Source organism: Scyliorhinus canicula, chromosome 15, assembly GCF_902713615.1.
Source record: "Scyliorhinus canicula chromosome 15, sScyCan1.1, whole genome shotgun sequence".
NCBI lineage: Eukaryota > Metazoa > Chordata > Chondrichthyes > Carcharhiniformes > Scyliorhinidae > Scyliorhinus > Scyliorhinus canicula.
Genome location: NC_052160.1, coordinates 134913009 through 134934135, shown reverse-complemented (window position 1 = coordinate 134934135; position 21127 = coordinate 134913009). Strand labels below are relative to the sequence as shown.

At 48.7% G+C, this 21127-nt stretch overlaps 1 protein-coding gene across 4 annotated transcripts in view; it reads right to left on the bottom strand.

Moving 5' to 3' along the window:
• lrrn2 (leucine rich repeat neuronal 2) overlaps positions 1 to 21127 on the bottom strand; it is a 203806-nt gene that overhangs the window by 52847 nt on the left and 129832 nt on the right. The window contains exon 2 of one of the 4 annotated variants that reach the window (XM_038820363.1): positions 17653 to 17724. The exons of 2 other annotated variants lie outside the window; for them this stretch is intronic. The gene's annotated coding sequence lies outside the window, so the exon portion shown is untranslated. Of the gene's footprint in view, positions 1 to 6930; positions 7050 to 17652; positions 17725 to 21127 lie in introns of those variants that run through there. One more of the 4 variants, XM_038820362.1, reaches the window with a different exon arrangement.

The window sequence follows — 21127 nt, the reverse complement described above, 5'->3', positions numbered from 1 at the left end:
AAGGAGAAAAGATGGGTGACCAATAACCAAGGGAATGGCAGGGATGGGGGAGAGTAGATGTTTTAATCAGAACAGGTGGAAATGAGGAAAATAACTGAGAATTGACACCAGCAGAAGAATATGAACAGAAGGCCGTATGTGGGTGAACGAAAGTTCAGCTGCAAATGACTTGCGGAGAGAGTGGGTTTAGAAGGCGGGATGGGGTACGGTTAAAAGGAAGTGGAGGAGATGATCCTTTTGGAGACAAAGACAATCGGAGCATTTACATGGAAAGGTAGAGGCTTATGGGGGAGAGGAAGACAGTACATTTAGCGGGAAGAGGGCGATTACAATCTTCTTGATGGATGACTTCACAAAACAAATCTAAGTGAGCAGTGTGAGCACGCGACGGATTCATAAACTGTTTATTTTCCAGTTCATTTAAAGTTGCCTATTGCTTCTACACATTATGTGCTCGCTGCAGCCGCTGAACAAAAGATAATTTAAATAGCAACTTCAGCAACAAACAGGCTCCCCTGAAATCCATCACCTAAATCGACTCAATATCTGCGTTTTTCCAGAGATAGACAAATTAAAGATCTGCTCCGCGTTCCCAATGAGAGTTCATCATTAGTTTGAAAGACAGCGCAATTCCTTCCTGTTTTAATTGCAGTCATGAAAAGTGAGGAATGTATTCTTTTTGGCTTGTTTTAGCTTATTGCTGAATTGAATGTTATTTGACTACTTTCTAACTGATGAGCTATGTACGATATTTATAGGCTTGTTTGCTCTTTTCCCCAATATCTCACCTCCCCACATCTCCCCCCCCCCCCCCCCCCCCCCCCCCACCAAAGGCAATGATATGCCAGGGTGTACTGGCAACCCTCCAGTCCCTTGCTAAAGTGGCCAACCTTTTATGTCTGAGCCCAGACAGTAAGCATTAGTCCATTATGCAATCACAGAGTGCACCTTGGACCATGTCCAATTTTATCCTCAACCGGGGCCCTCAAAGCCACTTCCAGTAAAGGTTACCAGACAGCATCACTTTCACTGTTTACACAAGCAAGATGAGGACATTCAGTCAGACTAAGGTGAAGTGCCAGTACTACTTTGACCAGTTAGATAAATAATTTTTTAAAAATTTCTATATTGCCACAAGTCGGCTTACATTAACACTGCAATGAAGTTACTGTGAAAAGCTCCTAGTCGCCACACTCTGGGGCCTGTTCGGGTACACTGAGGGTGAATTCAAAATGTTCAATTCATCACACAAGCACGTCTTCCGGGATTTGTTGGAGGAAACTGGAGCACCCGGAGGAAACCCGCGCAGACACGGGGAGAACGTGCAAACTTCGCACATACAGTGACCCAAGACAGGAATCGAACCTGGGACACTGATGCTGTGAAGCAATAGTGCTAACCACTGTGCTACCGTGCTGCCCCATTATGGCCACTATATTGGGTCCTTGCTGCGTGTCATTTGGGTGGCAATGTTCCCCTATCTTACTTCAGTAATTATGCTTCAAAGGTACGCACTTGGCTGGAAAGCACTTAAGGATGTCCTGATGGTTGTGAATTTAAGGGCAGACATTGGCATTGTGGTAAAGTCACTGGACTAATGATCCAGAGGCCCAGGAAAAGGCTCGAGACCATGGGTTCAATTCCCACCATGGCAGCTGGTGGGACTTAAATTCAATTAATAAACAAAATCTGGAATTGAAAACTATTCTCTGTAATGGTAACGATGAAACTATCATCGATTGTTGTGAAAACCCATCCGGTTCACTAATGTCCTTTACCTGGCCTGGCCTTAAATGTGAGGCAACCTACGACAGCTGGGCCACATGTGGCCGGCCCATCTGAGTTCTAACGGCAGCCCATGAGACATATTGTCGACTGTTGCCCACACGCAGAATTGCCACATTCAGCTGGTTCTGTGTAACTTCTTTCCTATTGGTATGACTGAAGTGACTTACACGTAAAGCAAGGGCAAGTGAAGTGATTGCTAACAACATTGACTGTGTGGACCATGAGCTCCCTTCGCAGAGTGTAAATATTTATTTTGTTTTCACCATGTGAAGTTAATGGCAATTCTAATAATATATGAACGATTAGCATTTTCTATAACTCGTTGTGAAATACCCACCATGTCTAAAATGTATTCATTCTTATTCACGGATGTTAGGAAAAAATAGATAGTTTTAAGATATTTATATTTGTAAACATTAGAAATAAGGTATATTTTTAAGTGGGTTTAATTTAATGTTTCTGTGACAGGAAGGGTAAAGCCTTTGGTTATATTCATGCTGGACAAAGATGTCTGTATGTGTGGAGGTTGGCTGAGTTCCAACTGTGTTTGTATCGTGCTGAAAGAGGGCTCCAGCATGAAGAAAAAATAGACCTGCAGTGCCTGCTTAGCAACTGGGTCCTTGTGATGTAGAGAAGCTTTTAAGTTTTAGTTTAGCTAATTTGATTGTAGCTGTGGATAGGTAGTGAGACAGAAGACAACACTCACAGCTCTGCTAGAAGCAGTTGGTTTAAAAGACTAGAGATGGAACATCTCTCTCAGCTTTGCTAGAAGAAAAGCCATACCATCGATTAATGGTTAAGAAAACAAGTGCAGAGATCTGAAGAGCAGCTAGTTAACAAAATTGGAGAAATGATGAGAAGTTTTCAAAAGAACAGAGACCTGCTCCACAAAGGCTGAGCTGAGAAGAAGGCTCAGACACCAGAAAGGTATCTGAAATGAATTTCAGGTTTGTGAGAATTTAGTTACAACCTGTGGAACGCGAGTTGAAATAACTATGGAAATTGGTGGGTGGACCCCGAAGTTTGCATAAAAGCAGTTAAGCCAAAGGAATCTTAAAAGGGGGTAGTGTAAAATCTGGACTGGATTCACTGTTAGAAGTGGAGCGGAAGCTTTGTTTCAAAGAGTCATTTGTAAAACCTGGTCTGGATTTCAGGATGCAAACTGCTAAAGGAAAACATAATTACGAGAGAAGGTTTTAAAGTGCGTTTATGGGGATGCATTGTGGAAACTCTCTTGTGGCAATCACCTGGGTGGGGGGGGGGGGGGGGGATTCTGATGAGACTTCCACAACAGGGGCTGGTTTAGCTCACTGAGTTTAATCGCTGGATTTTAAAGCAGACCAAGCAGGCCAGCAGCACGGTTCGAATCCCATACCAGCCTCCCCGGACAGGCGCCGGAATGTGGCACTAGGGGCTTTTCACAGTAACTTCATTGAAGCCTACTCGTGACAATAAGCGATTTTCATTTCATTTCATTCTGGGGAGTAGCAGAGGGGTGGCCAGGAGATGGGCTGTGGGGACGGGGAGAACGGGCATGGAACACCATTGCTGTGGCCTGCAAGGCAGCCAGGCAGCTGCGCATGCTGCTGATAGCCCACTGTGAACTTAGGGCCACAACTCGTACGGGTACCCCCCAGGTACCCTCTGGCCTCAGCTGACCCATCAGCCGTATGGGCACACTCCAGCACAACCAGTGCCATCTTATTGGCTGGGATGGGTGCGTGTGGGGATTGTAATGAGTATGTGCGGCTGCAGCTTGTCAGCCTCCCGAGTACCAATCATGAATCCGGTGAATCCGGCACCGTTTCCCATTGGAATTGATTGTGTTCAACGTGGTGCCAGTGCTAGCCCCTCAATAGTTGCCGGATCGGACCAGGTGCGGCACTGGTTTTGCTGTCGTGGAAATGTACGAATCCTGCGCTGGCATCAACACTTAGTCTCGGGAACGGAGAATCCCGTCGACGGGTCTTTTGAGCTATGGTTTGACTTTGGGATCTTCCCGTCTAGTTATAACATCAACTGGGATCGGAACTAAAGGAGATAGTTAGTAAACATGTCCAATTTCAATCTTGCGGCCCAATGAGATGAAGGAGGGCAATTCATGCGGCCCACTCACCAGCCCTGGTTGTCCATCACTGCTCCAGACCCACAGCAATGTGGCTGACTGCTGTGGCCTCGTTAACCACTATCTAACGGCACTCACGGATGGGCAACGCATGCTGGACTTTTGACAGCAGCATCCACATCCCATTGTCGAATCATTTAAAAAAAAGAATGAAATCCAAGTTCTTTCTTCCTTAGGTCTATAACTTTCCAGGTCTGTAACAACCCCGATATTATGCAACAGATCACAGCAGTTTTTTTCCCTCCATCTCTCGCCAAAACCCACATTGTCCCTCCTTCTCTTCCTCTCCATGCATTCCCTCTCTCCTCCCACACTCTCTCCTCCTCACTCTCTCCTCCCCATTTACCCCCCATTCCGTACTCCCCCCCCTTCCCGTTCTCTCCTGACCTAACTTCTACTCTCTTACACCTCTCCCCCTGCCCCATCACCTCCCCTCCCTCCCCCCCGACACAATGGAGCACTCCACTCACAGAGCTGGCTGGGCCTGGTGAAGGCCTCTGTTACTTCAACTGATGTGGACCAGCAATGGCTGCAAGGAGAAGGTGAGTGTTCAGGTTGAGGAAGTCAAGGGGTGGGATGATGAGAGTTGGTGGCTGATGGCCCGGGACTGGTGTGGGGGGTATGGGGGAGGGGTGGGAGGTGGCGGTGCACTAAGTTGTTTGAGGTGGGGGTACCAGCGAATGCTGTGGAGGTGGAGAAAGGGAGGCACTTGCTGATACACAAGGTGATTGTCCACATTTTGCACGTTTTCTTCCCAGGGTGACAATTAATGAATTAACACAATTAATTAAGAACTGACGGGGATCTGGGTTTTTAAGGTCTTCTTGCTTTTATACTTTTTATGGATCTTATGGAACTCTGATGCATGTAAAATGGAAACATCTTTTGGACTAAATGGAAAACTTAATAAATTAAGATATTGTTTAAGTGATTAATTTCATTTTGTTTCTCAATGCAGGTTGATGATCACGTTTGATGTCAATGAGCGAACTTGATACCTTTGAGCACTTTTGATTGCATTTGATATCAAAAATAATGTCAAAATGTCGTGGAAGTGAAAAAATGAAATGAAAATCGCTTATTGGCATAAGTAGGCTTCACATGAAGTTACTGTGAAAAGCCCCTAGTCGCCACATTCCGCCGCTTGTTTGGGGCCTGCCTTGGTCTGCTTTCAAAGCCAGCGATTTAGCCCTCTGCTAAACCAGCCCCTTCGATGGAAGAGTATTAATTCATCAGATAAGGACAGATCGTGGGTGTTAGTTTGAAGGACGTGTCCTTGCCCATGTGTGACGTGATCCCATGGCCGATGTCCAATGGGTATGCCCAGGTCCTCTCCTTCTCAAATGTGCACTGGATCCACGAATGCAACCTAAAAGGATCACTATTCTGAATTTACTTTTTAAATTGCCTTGCTGATCTCTTTTTTTGGTGGACTTAGGAAATTGTGATAAAATGAAAGACATGAAGTCAAATAATTGGGAATGTGTTCCGATCATTATATGTTTAAAGAAAAATAAACGATTTTAAAAACAGAAATTGTAGAAAGATAGGCTAGCTAAGTTGATGATATGCCAATCAGCCGAGCATCATTAAAAACAAATGTTTATCAAAGGCAAGTTGGTAACAATGGAAAATAGTGTGTCAAAGGTTAAAGGTAAGATGGTAAAAGTTTAAAAGATGAGATGGGGGTGAGTTTCACATTCACATTCTAAAGGTGAACTCATGTAATAAAGGCAATGAAGAATGACTTTTGAGAAGGTGAGTTCAGATAGCTCTGTAGCATCAAAATAACACAGTGATGAAATACAGCAAAAAAACGAAACTAGTGAGTGATAAGGGGCGCGATTCTCCGACCCCCATGCCGGGTGGGAGAATCGCGGGAGTGCCGGGCGATTCCCACCACGCCGTCCTGGCACCCGCACACGATTCTCTCACCGCCCCCAAAACGGCGTGCCGTGTTTTACGACAGGCCGCTCGGAGAATCGCCGCTCGCTGTTTCTAACGGTCGAGCGGCGATTCTCCGGCCCGGATGGGCCGAGTGGCCCGGATGGGCCGAGCGGCCTGCCCAATATGACCGGTTCACGCCGGCGCCAACCACACCTGGTCACTGCCGGCGTGAACAGCGCGCGAACACTGCGTGTTGGGCCTGTGGGGGGGGGGAGGATCGAGCACCAGGGGGCTGCTCAATGGGGGTCTGGCCCGCGATCGATGCCCACCATTCGGCGGGCCGGCGTCGCTAAAGGACGCACTTTTTTCCCTCCGCCGCCCGGCAGATCAATCCTCCATGTCTTGCGGGGCGCCCGCGGGGAGGACGGCAACCGCGCATGTGCGGGCTGGTGCCGGCCAACCTGCGCATGCGCGGGTGACGTCATTTACGCGGCGCCGCTTTAACGCGGCACCAAGGCCCGGCGCGCCGCTCCTAGCCCCCTGGGGGTGGGAGAATAGGGGGCGAGGAGCGGCCTCCGACGCCGGAGTGAAACACTCTGGTTTTCACTCCGGCGTCGGCACTTTGTCTCCCGATGGGAGAATTGCGCCCAAGAAGAGAATTCTTCTGCACTGTGACCACTTATTGATACTCCGCACCCACTTCACCAATTTTCACACTCCTCTCTGCAAGGGAGAGATGCTCCATCTGCCCATTTGAACAATTGGAAGGAAAATTTGCTGCACCATTTCACACAAATGGAGCTTCCCTGTTAAGTGGGACATTGACCACTCGGTTCATGGGAAAAGATTGGTAATGCTGTTGAAAAATGGTCGGAGGGAATGGAATAAATAGAGGACAAGGAGCGAAGTAATTCTAGTTAATTTGTAAATAGATCTCAGACCGTGTTATTAGCTCTGGCACTTTGTTGTGAATTGAATCAAACATAATTCACAGTCCAGACTCGTTCCCTCTTTGTCTAAACACAATGCTTCACCTTAGATGCAGGCATGCTCGTGATTTTGGAAACAAGAACGGAGTTAACCTGTTATTGATATTGATTGTACTCCTTAGTAATTACCCAATTACTTACCAGTGGCTGTAATTTATACAGATACGCCTGCATTGTCATACTTTTAGGTATAGAGTCAGTACATAAGCAAGTTAAAGGCTGTTGGAAAGCTGATTACTGAAGCCTTGGATCCCAGACGCTGCGACTGCTTAGAAACATAGAAAATGGGGGCTGGCCCAGACCATTAATCCCCTCGAGCTTGCTCTGCTGTTCTATGTGATTAAGTCTGATCCCCTATCACAACGCCGTACGCCCGTCTCTCCCCAGACCCCTTGATGCCTTTTGTGCCTGAAAATCTATTTATTTCTGAAGTACATTGTGCCTCGTTCTCCACAGCCTTACCTGGAGGCGGATTCCACGGAATCGCCACCCTCCTGAGTGAAGAGATTTCTCCACATCACAGTGCAAAATGGCCTCCCCCATACCTTGAGACTGTGGACCCTTGTACCAGACCCCCCGTACCCCCCTCCCCCACCCACCCCGCCCAAGCCGGGGAAACATTATCCTGCATCCAGCTTGCCCGACCCCAGCAGAATTGTATACATTTCAATGAGATCCCCTCTCATTCTTCTGAACTCCAGCAAACAGAGGCCTAGCTGTTCCAATTTCTCCTTACGCCACAGTTCTACCATCCCTGGAATCAGTCTGGTGAACCTTGGCTACATTCCCTCAATGGCAGGTGTATCCTCTCTTAGGTAAGGAGACCAAAATTGCACACAATGCTCCAGTTGTGGTCTCACCAAGGCCGTGTACAGCTGCAGTAAGACATCCTTGCTCCTGTACTCAAAATCTTTTGCAATGGAGGCCAACATATCACTTGCCTTCTGCTGTGACCCTCACGAAGGTCACGGGGTTGTGGAACATCAGGTGTCTCGTGACTTTGGAAGAATATGAACTGTCTCCGAACAAGGGAAGCCAACTGGACATAAAACTCTGACCTGGATGTGGGTCGGCGGCGGTGACCCTTCGGGGAGTGGAGTTGTTTATTGGAGTTTTGTGTAATTAAACCTTTTTCGTTAACCTTTACCGTCATTTCCGTCTGGTCACTCTGTCAGGATCCAACACTGGCGACGAGGATAAAGTGGAGCTGCAGGCGGCACCTAATTCTCCAACATCGCCCTTTTTTTCACATCTCAGGAGGCCACCCCACCGACATCGTACATAGGGAAGCTTGAGACATGTGATGTGGATACAGACGGCTGGTCACAACATGTGGAAAGAATGCAACATTTCTTTCATGCCAATACCAGCGTTGGGGATGAGCGCCAAACAGTCACCCTGCTGACAACTTGCAGGGTTGACAGGCGCAGCGTGGTCAAGTACCCCAATGCACCAGGCATACGATCGTTCACGGATTTGTTCGCACTGGTGGGTAAACACTTCAACCCCAGGTTGTCCGTAATCACCCAGTGTTACAGTTTCATTATCGCCGAACCAATCCCGGGAGAGACCGTGATGGACCTTTTGGCTCACCTGCAGATGCTCACGGAGTTCTGCGAATTCGGGGTGTCATTGTCCGAAATGCTGTGAGACAAGTTAGTTTGCGGAACACAGCGACTCCGAGGAAATTAGTAGCCAAACCTAGATCTAAAGAGGCCAATTGAGATAGCTCTAGCCCATGAAAGCACGGACCAAAGCGTGTAGGAATTCATAGAATTTACAGTGCAGAAGGAGGCTATTCAGCCCATCGAGTCTGCACCGGCTCTTGGAAAGAGCACCCTACCCAAGGTCAACACTCCACCCTATCTCCATAACCCAGTAACCCCACCCAACACTAAGGGCAATTTTGGACACTAAGGGCAATTTATCATGGCCAATCCACCTAACCTGCACATCTTTGGACTGAATTGCAGGACATGGAGGCCCTCTGCCTCGAGCATTCAACTTCCCGCAGAGAAACGCCTTTTCGGTCAAGTGACGCAAGCCCCTGACCCAGGCGGACCCAATCGCCGAGAGCCAGACGGGCATCAGAATGGCCCGGATACCAGGCGGGTGGTTTTCCCAAACCCAGAAGAGCCGGAACCCCGGGTCTGCAATGCATGTGACCGCCTGGATCAAGGTGAGAGGCCCCTGTGAGATGCCCACCCACCACCCCACCAGGTAGGCCCCCAATTGCGACATTTTTGTATCTAAATTGTATCGCTGCGCTGAGGGTGGCCCCGATATGAGTCACATTCTACACAATGGCCACCAAATCATGATGGAGCTGGATACAGGAGCCGCCGTCTCCGTCGTCAGCAGACGCACCTTTGCTCGAATCCGATTGGGAATACAGGCCTTGACCAGGGAAGATATGGAGGCTCATTTGGCCACCTAGACAGGGGAGCTGTTGGCAATTCCTGGGACATTGAAATGAAATGAAAATTGGTTATTGTCACAAGTAGGCTTCAAATGAAGTTACTGTGAAAACCCCACTAGTCGCCACATTCCGGCACCTGTTCAGGGAGGCTGGTACAGGAATTGAACTGTGCTGCTGGCCTGCCTTGGTCTGCTTTAAAAGCCAGCTCTTTAGTCCTGTGCTAAACCAGCCCCAGTGGTGGTTCCCGTTGCATTAGAGACAACAATCTGCATGCTTACTGTTGGTCGTCTTATGAGGTGGTGGCCCTAGCTTACAAGGTCAAGACTGGCTGAAGCTTCTCCACTTCGACTGAGAGCTGTGTTTGGATGGATTGATTAGCATACTTGCAAAATATCCCAAAGTTGTCCAGAAGTGGATGGGCATCATCCAGGGAGCCACGGCGCAAATCATTGTCGACCATCGGCGCAACTGAGATATTTCCATGCCCGCCTAGTTCCATATGCGGCGGGACCGAAGGTGGACGCTGAACTCGACCATCTCGAGAGTTTGGGCATCATTTTGCCCATCCAATTCACCAATTGGGTGGCGCTGGTCGTTCCCTTGCGGAAGCCCGATGGCACCGTAAACCTTTGCGGGGATTACAAGATGACGGTAAATCAGGTTTCCCGATTAGACTGTTACCACGTACCAAGAATCGAGGATCTTTAAGCCAAGCTCAGCAGAGGCCATTCCATTAGGAATCTCGACATGAGTCACGCTTACCTCCAGCTGGCATCGTATTCAAGGAAATACGTAAGGGTGAATGCACACTGGGGCCTTTATGGGTACACCCGATTGCCTTTCGGGGTGGCATCGGCCTGTGCGACATTCCAGACAGTGGCGGAAAACATACTGCGGGGCTTACCGTCACGGACTTACCTCGGCCATGTGTTGGTCACCGGAACGTTGGACCAAGAGCATCTGAGAAATCCCGACAAAATATTCCGCCGATTTTCGGCTGCGGGGTTTTGCTCCGGAGGGGGGAAGTGCATGTTCCACGCCCAGGAGCGTACGTATCTCGATTACCGCGAGGACCAAATCGGCCTTCAAAGCGCGAGCTATTCGGCGGTCCCCCGTTCCAGATGGTCCCGGGGGCTCCATTCATTCCTTGGATTAATAAATTATTCCGAACCTTCCAACCCTGTTGGCCCTCCTGCAGGGCCAGGCATGGACATGGGGTCTGCCACGGCAGGCAAGCTTTGCCGAGGTGAGGAAGTAGCTCTCTTCTTCGCAGCTGCTTACCCACGTCGACCCCGCCAGGCCATCGGTGATCACCTGCAACGCCTCGCATTACGGCATCGGAGCGGTTTTGCCTCATCAAATGGACGACGGAGCCGAACGGTCCATCGCACTCGGATCCTGGACTTTCATTGCAAGCGAGCAAAATTATGCCCAGATCGAGAAGGAAGGTCTTTGCGGTTAAAAAGTTCCATCAATACGTCTACGGGTGTACACTCAAGATGTTGACGGATCACAAGCCCCTGTTGGGTTTACTCAAAGAGGATAGGGCAATCCCTCCGGTTCCATCCGCGAGGATCCAAAGATGTTCTTTACTAATTACAACTTACAAATACATGTTACAGCACTGCCTTGGGACACAGGTCCCTCATGCAGACACCTTGAATCACCTTCCCTTGCCAAACAGGCCACTGACGCCCGCCTGTGCCGACGAAGTTGTCATGGCCTTTCATTTTAGGGACACTTTGTGCGTCACTGCTTCCGATACGTGCCAGGACCCAGACGGGCACCCCACTAGCCCATGTCCAGCACATCATCCTGTACGGGCCCCAACATTGCGCTTTGCCCGATGACCTGAAAGCGTTCACGACAAAGGTCGTGGATCTCAGTATAGAGGACGGTGTTGTCGTTGTCCCACACAAAAAAACATGGCTCCGTCCTGGGGGATCTCCATAATGGACACCCCGGAATGTCAAGGGGAAGGTGTGAGCGTTGTCACCCTCACGAGGGTCAGAGGGTGTGGACCATTAGGTTCCCCGTAACTTTGGTAGAACATGAACTCATGAACTGCCCTGGTAAAGGTGCAGGGCTTACCTTTACAAGGGAAGCCTCTGGACATAAAAACTCCGACCCCGGAGGTGGATCGGCGCTGGAGACCTTTCCGGGAGCAGAATTCTTTATTGGAGTTTTGTGCAAATAAACCTTTTTTGTTAAACCGTTATCATCTCTTCTGTGTGGACCTTCTGTCAGGATCTAACACCTTCCTAACTGCTTGCTGTATCTGCGTACTTGCTTTCAATGACTGGTGTACAGGGACACCAAAGTCCCTTTTGTACATCAACATTTCCCAATTATCAACATTTCAATAAAACTGTGATGCCCTATGTGCCAGGTTGGATTGGAAGGATGTAAGAGGCGTGAGCTCGGGGTTGGGAGTGGGGTGATTGCAGTGTTCGGTCCTATCTTGAAGGAGGAGGGCATTTCTGATGTCTACATGACTAGTGTGGAGCCTTTTCTTTATTATTTATTCTTTGATGGGATGTGGGTATCACTGGCAAAGCAAGCACTTGTTGCCCTGCCTAATTACCCTTGAACTAAGAGGCTTGGCAGGGTCATAGCCCAGGGCAGTCAATAACTACATTGCTATCAGTCTGGAGTTGCATGTAGGCCAGACCAGGCAAGGACAGCAGATTTCTTTCCCTAAAGGACATTAATGAACCAGATGGGTTTTTGTGATAATTGATGATAGTTTCATGGTCACCATTACTGAGATTGGACTGGAGAAGACCCAAAGAAATGAACTCAATCTTTTGTGTCGGTTCCACTTTGTCCAGACCTCTAATTGAAACCGGATGGAGTGCGTGCAGCACATTGTGCATACATTACTCTCGTTAAATAGTGAATGGAGTTCTACATTGTAGGACACACTGCATTACAAATTGAATGAATCTGCTCCTTGATTCAGTTCGGCAATTTGGCAGCTCGGGGAGGGATCAGGCGAAGATTATGATAGGAATTGTTTGGCGACTGATTTTGAATTATTTTTGCCTTACTCATTCACACCTTGGGAGGCTTCAAAATCTTACCCCCCAAGTGCTTTAGTTAGAAATGGAGATGCGATTTATATTCTGCTCTGCGTCTTTGTGGGCTGTTTGGGAGTCAAATTGACAAGTTAGTGCCGACTGGTGTTGAATTCCCGGCAATTGAGATTTGTGCTCACTGGGAACCTGGGGGTTGAGGTGAAACTTAATGGTCACTGTCGATGAAAAAACCCATGACCTTCAACACATCAATCTGTGCTAAATTCAACCCTCAGGTCCGGAAGTGCATAAGCCGGAGTCACCTATATTATCGTGCCCCTGTTGTCGCTGAAGGCCATGGTTCCTCCACTCAATTCACATCATAATAAATTGGCCGCACCCTCCAAACAAATAATCCCAGCCATTTCTGATAGCCTTTAGTTTTCAGATCTCGAAAGAAATTATCGCCTGGCACGCAACCTTAATGGATTGCCTGCAAGTGCAAAGCATCCTTTCTGGAAGGGAAGGGGGGGGACCCTCCGAGGAAGAATCCTGAGCCGCAATGGGCTTGACGACCTTTAGAAAACAGGCAGCCATAAAAAACACAAATGGAAGAGCGATTTAATTGATGAGACCCTGAGAAGTGAATTGGACTTCCATCAGCTACAGTGCCTGTGTGGAGCAGGGAGATGAATCATTCCCCCAAACAGCTTTCTCTTTCTCTCCGCTTGCAGTTATATACCCTGTTGGCTTTTGCCATCTATCTCACAGCCCTGGAGCAACCTGATGAATGACTGCAGCTCTGTGCTGGCTTTACCGCAGTTAAGTGCCTGTCATTTAACGTTGCATTGCAAAGGCTCAGCCGACGCAGACTGCAGGTGAGGGTTAAGAGGGAGCAGTTTATTTGTGAGCTAATTAAACACACTTCTGCAAAGGTACGTAGAATCTCAGGCGATCCATAATGCTATTCAGTTCTTGCTGGATTCTGCTGCCCTACAGCAGGACAGTTCCCTGCAGTGAATTACATCTTTAACGGTGAATAGCTTATGCAATGTGCTTGGAACAGTTTGCCTAACATGTACTAAGGGCCACAAAAATAAAGCGATATCAACCCCACAGCACTGCAGCCTCTGATGTTTTCTTTTCACTCTGAAAAAAGATCTTTTAAAATTCAAATACGTTTGTGGCTTAATAACAGCAGGCACCAATGCTTCATAAAGTTGCAGCTGTTTTATTGTGCTGTGTTTAATATCCTCCTCTCACCGCGCCCCCCTCCCTCCCTCAAACCTTGCATCATGTCAGCCATCATTCAGTGAGGTACTCTCGCCTCTGATTGAGAAGGCCAGAGGTTACGTTCCCACTCCAAAGAGTCTCGGCTGCCATTCTTTGCGCAGTACTGAGAGAATTCTTTGGGTTGTGGGTGGGTGGGGGGGGGGGGGGGGGGGGGGGGGGGGGGTAAGCTCAGTTGGCTGGTTGGCTGGTTCGTGATACGGAGCAATGCCAACAGCACGGGTTCAACACGCGCCTCAGATGAGGTGGCCAAGAAGGCCCCGCATTCTCAAAGTTGCCCCTCGCCTGAGGTGTGGTGACCCTCGGGTTAAGTCACCACCAGTCAGCTCTCGCTCTCAAAAGGATAGAGCAGCCTATGGTCCTCTGGGACGATGGCAACTTTCATTGCATTTTTCACCGAGGGAGTTCTGCACTGTGTGAGATGTCATTCTCTTGAACCATGTTCACATCTGCTCTGGTGATTGGACAGGAAGTTTCTCTTGGCACAATATGAAGAGGACCAGGGGACTTCTTGCCAGTGTCCACCAACCAACCTCACGAAAACAGATTTCACGGTCATTATCACATTGATGTTGTGGAACATTACTGTGCACAAACTGCAAGCTGAATTGCACATGGGCGGCACGGTGACACAGTGTTTAGCACTGTTGCTTCACAGCGCCAGGTACCTGGGTTCAATTCCCAGCTTGGGTCACTGTCTGTGCGGAGTCTGCACGTTCTCCCCGTGTCTGCGTGGGTTTCCTCCGGGTGCTCCGGTTTCCTCCCACAGTCCCGAAAGATGTGCTGTTAGGTAATTTGGACATTCTGAATTCTCCCTCTGTGTACCCGAACAGGTGCCGGAATGTGGCGACGAGGGGATTTTCACAGTAACTTCATTGCACTGTTAATGTAAGCCTACTTGTGACACTAATAAAGATTATACATTACCACAATTACTACATTTTATTCTGGATTCACCCTCTGTGTACCTGAACAGGTGCCGGAATGTGGCGACGAGGGGATTTTCACAGTACCTTCAGTGCAGTGTTAATGTGAGCCTACTTGTGACACTAATAAAGATTATTATTTAAAAGTACCAAGTTGAATGGATTGCTCTGGAACATTCTGAGGCTGTGAAAGGGTCTGCACAAATACCTGCATAAACACGCCAATATTTTATACATTGGTACAACGATATCACCTGTTCTAACAGCCAGGGAGATGAAAATATTAGCAAGTCTGGATTGAACAATCTTCATAATTGAACAAACCGACTTCTTTGATTTTAAGGAAACTATTCTGATAATTAAATCAAGATCACTCAATATCATATGTTCATCAAATAAATTAAACATGCAATTCAAATCATTATCACGTGTCATGCACCACCGCTGTATCTTCAGGGTGCCATCAATTGGATCAAATCGCCCGCACTGCAAGCGTGTTTGACTCAGTGGGCTAGACAGCTGGTTTATAATGCAGAATAAGGCCAACAGCACAGGTTCAATTCCCGTACCGGCTTACCCAAACAGGTGCTGGAATGTGGCGACTAGGGGCTTTTCGCAGTAACTTCATACTTGCGACAATAATTATTATTATCATGATTTTGAGTTCAAGTCCCACTCCAGAGAGTTGAGCACCAAATGCGGACCCGTGCTTTAGTGTAGAACTGAGGGAGTGTTACCCTGTCGGAAATGCCCGGTAGCAGAGGAGACATTAAACCAGGCTCTCTCGGGCCGACTTATAAGACCCATGAGCTTTTCACAGAAGGCGAGGGGAGTTAGTCCCCTGGCTGATATTTATCCTCCAGTCCACATCTAAAACACAGGACGTGATCATTTAGCTCAATGCCGGAAGCGGTCGCTGCCTTTCCTACATTTAACTTATGACGAGACATCAAAGGGACATCATTGCCTGTAAAGTTCACTGGAGCGTGCTGAAGTTTTGAAAGGCGTTACATTAATGTAAATTTTTCTTTCCTTTTTTACTGCAATAATCTCCAGCCTTTATGGGACCTGTCTGATTTCCAGCCCATTCAAATCAATGAATAAAGTCAGGTAGTTCCATAAAAGGGTTGTCGATGTGCTCTGTTAGATTACTGCCCAGGCGATGAAGATGAAAATCTATTTCAATGCATTTCAGCACCAGGGAGTTTTTATCAGTCCCTGCAATATCTAGATTAAATTTTCACACTTTTGACATAAAACAGCTTTCAGTGTTACCATTTCATCATTGCCCTGGTAAAAAATATTCCCCATAGTTTACACACCGCCACAGACATATGGGGCGAGATTCTCCACAAATGCGGAGAATCGTAAAGGCTGCCGTGGGACAGGCCGTGACCCACGGCACCCTTCACGCCCACTTCCGGGGCCGATTCTCCCCCCCGGGCGGGGCTAGGAGCGTGGTCCCGTGCGTCACGGCGGCGCTGCCTTGACGATGGTCGTCAAGGTCGCACGTCAAGCGTCACGCTGGCTGACGCGGCCGATCGCAGGTTGGACAACGCCAACCTGCGCAGTTGCCGTTTTTTCCCTCATCTTGCGGGGCGGCAGAGGGAAAAGAGTGCGTCCGTTACGGACGCACGGCCCGCGATCGCGGTGGGCACCGATCGCAGGCGTATGCCCCCCTTGGCACAGGCATCTGGTGCCCGTTTCACGACGGCAGCAAGCAGGTGTGTTTGCTGCCGTGTTGAAACGGGCGTGAAGGCCCGGCCACTCGGCCCATCGGCTTCAGAGAATCGCCGCTCGCCGATTCGTGGCGTGGGTCGGGTGTTGGGGGGGGGGGGGGGAGAATAGCGGGAGGGCCTGAAAAATGTTGGGAGGCCCTCCCGCTATTCTCCCGCCCGGCATGGGGGGCGGAGAATCGCGCCCATGGAATCTGTAAGTCTCCCTTCGAGTCACTCACCATCCTGACTTGCCGTTCCTTCATTGTCGCTGCGTCAAAATCCTGGAACTCCTTCCCTCACAGCGGGAGAGATGAATTGACAGGACTACAGGGTCTGCCGCGGGGGTGACCAGCCTTTGACGCGGGAATACCGGCTCCGACTGGCGGTGACCAGTAGTTGACCGATTCTGACTCCAGGGAGACCAGAGTAACACTAGAAAGGTACTGGGAGCCTAGTCGGGGGAGATTGGGGTTGACTCAGGAAAGATTGGGGGTGGGGGGGGGTGTTGACTGGGGGCTGACTCAGGGGAGATTAGGAGGTTGACCTTGGGGAAACCGGGAGGTTGACTTTGGGGTGACCAGGGGTTGACTTGGGGTTGATCAGGGAATCGACTTGGGGACACCAGCTGAGGTCTAACCAGTGTCTTGTATATGTTTAGCATAACCTCCTTGCTCTTGTCCCTATTACTAAACCCAGAATTCCATATGCTTCATTAACTGCTCTCGCCACCTGTTCTTCCACCTTCAATGATCTCTGCACAGCACACCCAGGTCCCTCTGCTCCTGCGTGCCTTTCAGAATTTTATCCCTTATTTGTATTGTCTCTCCATGTTCTTCTTCCCAAAATGCATTACCTCACACTTCTCTGCATTGAACTTCATCTGCTCCCCATTTGCCCACTCCACCAACTTGCCTATGTCCTTTTGAGGGTCTACACTGCCCACGTCACAGCTTACAACACTGATGTGATGCAGCTGAAGATCTGGCTGGGATCTTCCATCCAATTCTCCACGACACCAGTTGCAAAACATGTCAGTGCAGAACACATTAATTAGATCGGGGTTGGCCGCTAGGACGTGGTTTCCAGCGGGAAACACTCCACGTTCCCAACCCACCACTGAACGTAGTCGCAGATGGGAGAATTTCGCCCTCTGTCTCCATAAAGCAGTTCATGACCTTTGCAAATGAACCACAGTAGCTCCTGTCGGCCAGTGTCCTTTGCTCATCAAAATTGTTCATTTCAAAAAGTTCAATAAATACATATATAGTCCAGCCAATGACAATATAAATTAACATTTTACATAACACGTCCTCATAGCAATGTCATCCTGTTCATAAATGCAGCTTGATTTATACAGCATTTGGTATTTTGCCTGTGCGATTGCACAGTTTGCTGGTACATTGAAACACTATTTCCTGAGCAGCTGCTGTTTAAGCTGGATCACAGCCGATTCCCCTCTACGCCCTGTTCTGGGATATTAATTGGGTGCTCACCTCAGCTCAGAAGTATGTTCCTAAGTAGCCCAATCCAAAGAACAGTTTCTGAATGATCAGTCTGCCGATTTACTGTGGAGAGAGTGAACAAAATGTACAGATGTTGACACGGATTGCCCAGATTAAGCTTTGGCGCACTTAGGGCGGAATTCTCCGCACTCACGACGGGGTGGAGGATAGCGGGCGGCGTAAACTTTTACGCCCACGCTGGTCCGACGCCCTCCCGCTATTCTCCCCCCCCCCCCACGCCTGCCTCCCGACACGAATCGCTGCCCGCCGTTTTTTTACGGCGAGCAGCGATTCACCCCTGGCCGATGGGCCGATTTCCAAGGCCTTTACGACCGTTTTTATGAACGTCAAACACACCTGGTCTGACCGTTCGTAAAAACGGCCGTAAAGTCCCGATCTGGGGAACCATGGCACCGATTGGCATGGCAGTCCCACGGCCGTGCCAAGGGTGCCATGGGCCCGCGATCGGTGGGCACCGATCGCGGGCAGCGGGTACTTACCCCGCGCACTCTTTCTCCCTCCGCCGCCCTGCTGTATCCATTCGCGGGGCGGCTGAGGGGCATACCGGCATATTGGAGTCGTCCAATCCGCGCATGCGCGGCTGACGTCATCTGACGCGTCAGCCGTCGCTAACTCTGGCTAGCGGGCTTAACGAAATTCGTTAAGCCCGCTATGCCGGAGGTCACGGCCGCGCGATGCTAGCCCTGACCGGGGAGCAGAATCGGTTCCCGGTCGGGGGGGGGCGGAGACTGGCGTCAAACCCGCCCGTTTTTGACGCCAGCTTCCCGAGTCTTCGTGGCTCGGGAGAATCGCTTATCTTTGGTTTCAGACCCTGTCCATGAAAGCAAGCAAGTGGCGAGTCAATGCGTGTGTGCGCCTGATCTTTAATAATCGGAGTACGGTGGTCAGAAAGAGCAGACATTTCATAGTGAGTGTAATGTTCACCGTCGCGAGGAATCAAACTTCTTTCATGTCCAACCCTCCTTTTGGTTCAGTTGGGAGTGTAAACAAATCTCTTCAGGGTGAATTTGACTCTCAGATTACACGGCACGATGAGGGATTGAAATCAAGTTGATCCTTAATAGCAAAGCTCAACAATGATATCTAAACCAGGCAGGTGAGCAGTGATGAATGACTAGCAACTTCAAAGTGATGAATGTCGGAATTTCATTTATATATTGGATTATATGTAGCTGGTTCAATAATGGTTAAAAGCCTGGGTTAGGATACGGGCATGACTGCTGCAGTAATGTTTTTAAAAAAGGCAGCCAGGTTTGAAAGACTGTGTGGCTGCAGAGGTGCAATTGAAGCATCGTAAAAGTAAGATCGTAATTCATTCCAACCACGTGCATTGGTTACCCCAATAGGGTTAATGGAATTTTGTTTATAGAAAGAAGGTTCCCTGGGGAGTAGTTAATTAGAGACATTAGGTGCGATTTAACAGCCTCGTTGCGTCCGACTTGGTGTCGCGGCGAGGCCATTGAATCTTGCAAGTGGTCTCTCGCGAGGTTTGAGACGTGTCTCGATATTAACCCAAATCTTGCATGCCAGGGTGCCAGGCTGGTAGTGTCAGGGTCCCCAAGTGCCAGATCGCCTGTGAAAGGGGCCGGGCCCGGGAGTGGGGGGTGGGGGGGTGGGGTGTGCCTTACCCATTAGAAACATGGTGAGGGGGGGTATTTGAGGACCCTGAAAGAGGTACGTTGGGTGAAGTTGGGGGTGTCCAGAGGCCACTGAAGGGGGTTGAATGATTGGGGCTGCCTTGGGGCACCCTGATCTGTGAGAATTCTTCTCACTGCTCACGCTGAGAAATACCCCGCTAAACATGTCCGAAGCCGGACAGAGTATTTCCGTTGAAATGCACCCATTGCGTTTAGCCTGAGTCAGAGGTTATAACCCAGTTATTGGGATAGAGATGATGTGGTTAATCACAGTCATAGAATTTACAGTGCAGAAGGAGGCCATTCGGCCCATCGAGTCTGCACTGGCCCTTGGAATGAGCACCCCACTCAAGCACACACCTACTCCACCCCATCCCCTTAACCCAGCAACCCCAATTAACCTTTTTGGACACTAAGGGCAATTTATCATGACCAATCCACCTAACACGCACATCTTTGGACTGTGGGAGGAAACCGGAGCACCCGGTGGAAACCTACGCACACACGGGGAGAACGTGCAGACTCCGCACAGACAGTGACCCAAGCCGGGAATTGAACCTGGGACCCTGGAGCTGTGAAGCAACTGTGCTAACCGCTATGCTATCGTGCTGCCCCTGATGGGAGGATTGAGAAGCTGAAGCAGTCAGCGGCTGAGTTTAGTTTAGATCTATGTGTGAACAGAGCTGCAGCTCCTCGTAAAAAAAAGTTTGGTTAAAGACTTGACTGTGAACAGAACAGGAACTTTTTGCCAAATGCTTGGAAGTTAAACAATAGTTTGACACAGGCAAGAACCTACAGGTTGGCTCCTGAAGGATCTCTTTCAATGCAGTTTCTCCAAGACATCCCTACACAGCAAGTATTCCTGGGTCTGTTAACTATATTTAAAAGTTGGTTTAGATCTGATATAGGTTTGCTTGATTGGAGATGAAAAGATAGCAACTAGGACAAAAAGTGTTTCATTTTATTGTTCAGCACTGTTTAACGGCTAATTGTCAGCTATTTCTTGCATGATGTTAAAGTGAGTTCAATACTGTGTTAGTAACAAAGTTTGTTTCAATATACCATATCCCTATTTGTGCACGTAATCACTCCTGGAGTGAAGTATCCTTTCCTCACAGTCTTAAACGTCAAATAAAATATTGAGGTTTCTGTCCGATATCCTAGCAACTGTAGGGTCTGGTCTGGGATCATAGTATCGATGAGTAATTAGTTTGAAGGGCTTTCACTGGTTCTTCCCATTCTATTCCAGGCAACTCTAGTAAACCAGTCCCACACTTAGGTTTCCTTCTGGCTGGATAAGCAACATGAAGGTAGTGTCCCGAGGCAACGTATATGGCAAACTTACTCCTTAAATTTGCTGTTTTTTGTCAGTGGGAACAAAGAACAATACAGCACAGGTACAGGTTCTTCAGCTCTCCAGGGGTATGCACCTGTGAGCAAGCTCTCCATTTAATCAAAGTTGGAATTTTGACATATTTCACAATATTCTGGCTTAGAGAGTTGAACAATTACCGACAATTGAGCCTAAAATCATGGCAATTGACAATGTGGCTGGCCTCCACCATTGACAATGTCACAATGATCATCAATGACACAACACACACAACGTAAGGAGTAGTAGCTGGAGTATACCAACCACCTGGCCTTTCTCAACCCTGCTCCTTCATTTAATAAGATCATGGCTCATCTTTTACCTCAACTCCACCTACCCACAGTTGTCCCTGACATCCCATAATTCTCTTAGTGCCCAAAAACCTACCTGCCTTTGTACGGAACATACTCAACGGCTGAACATTCACAACATTCAC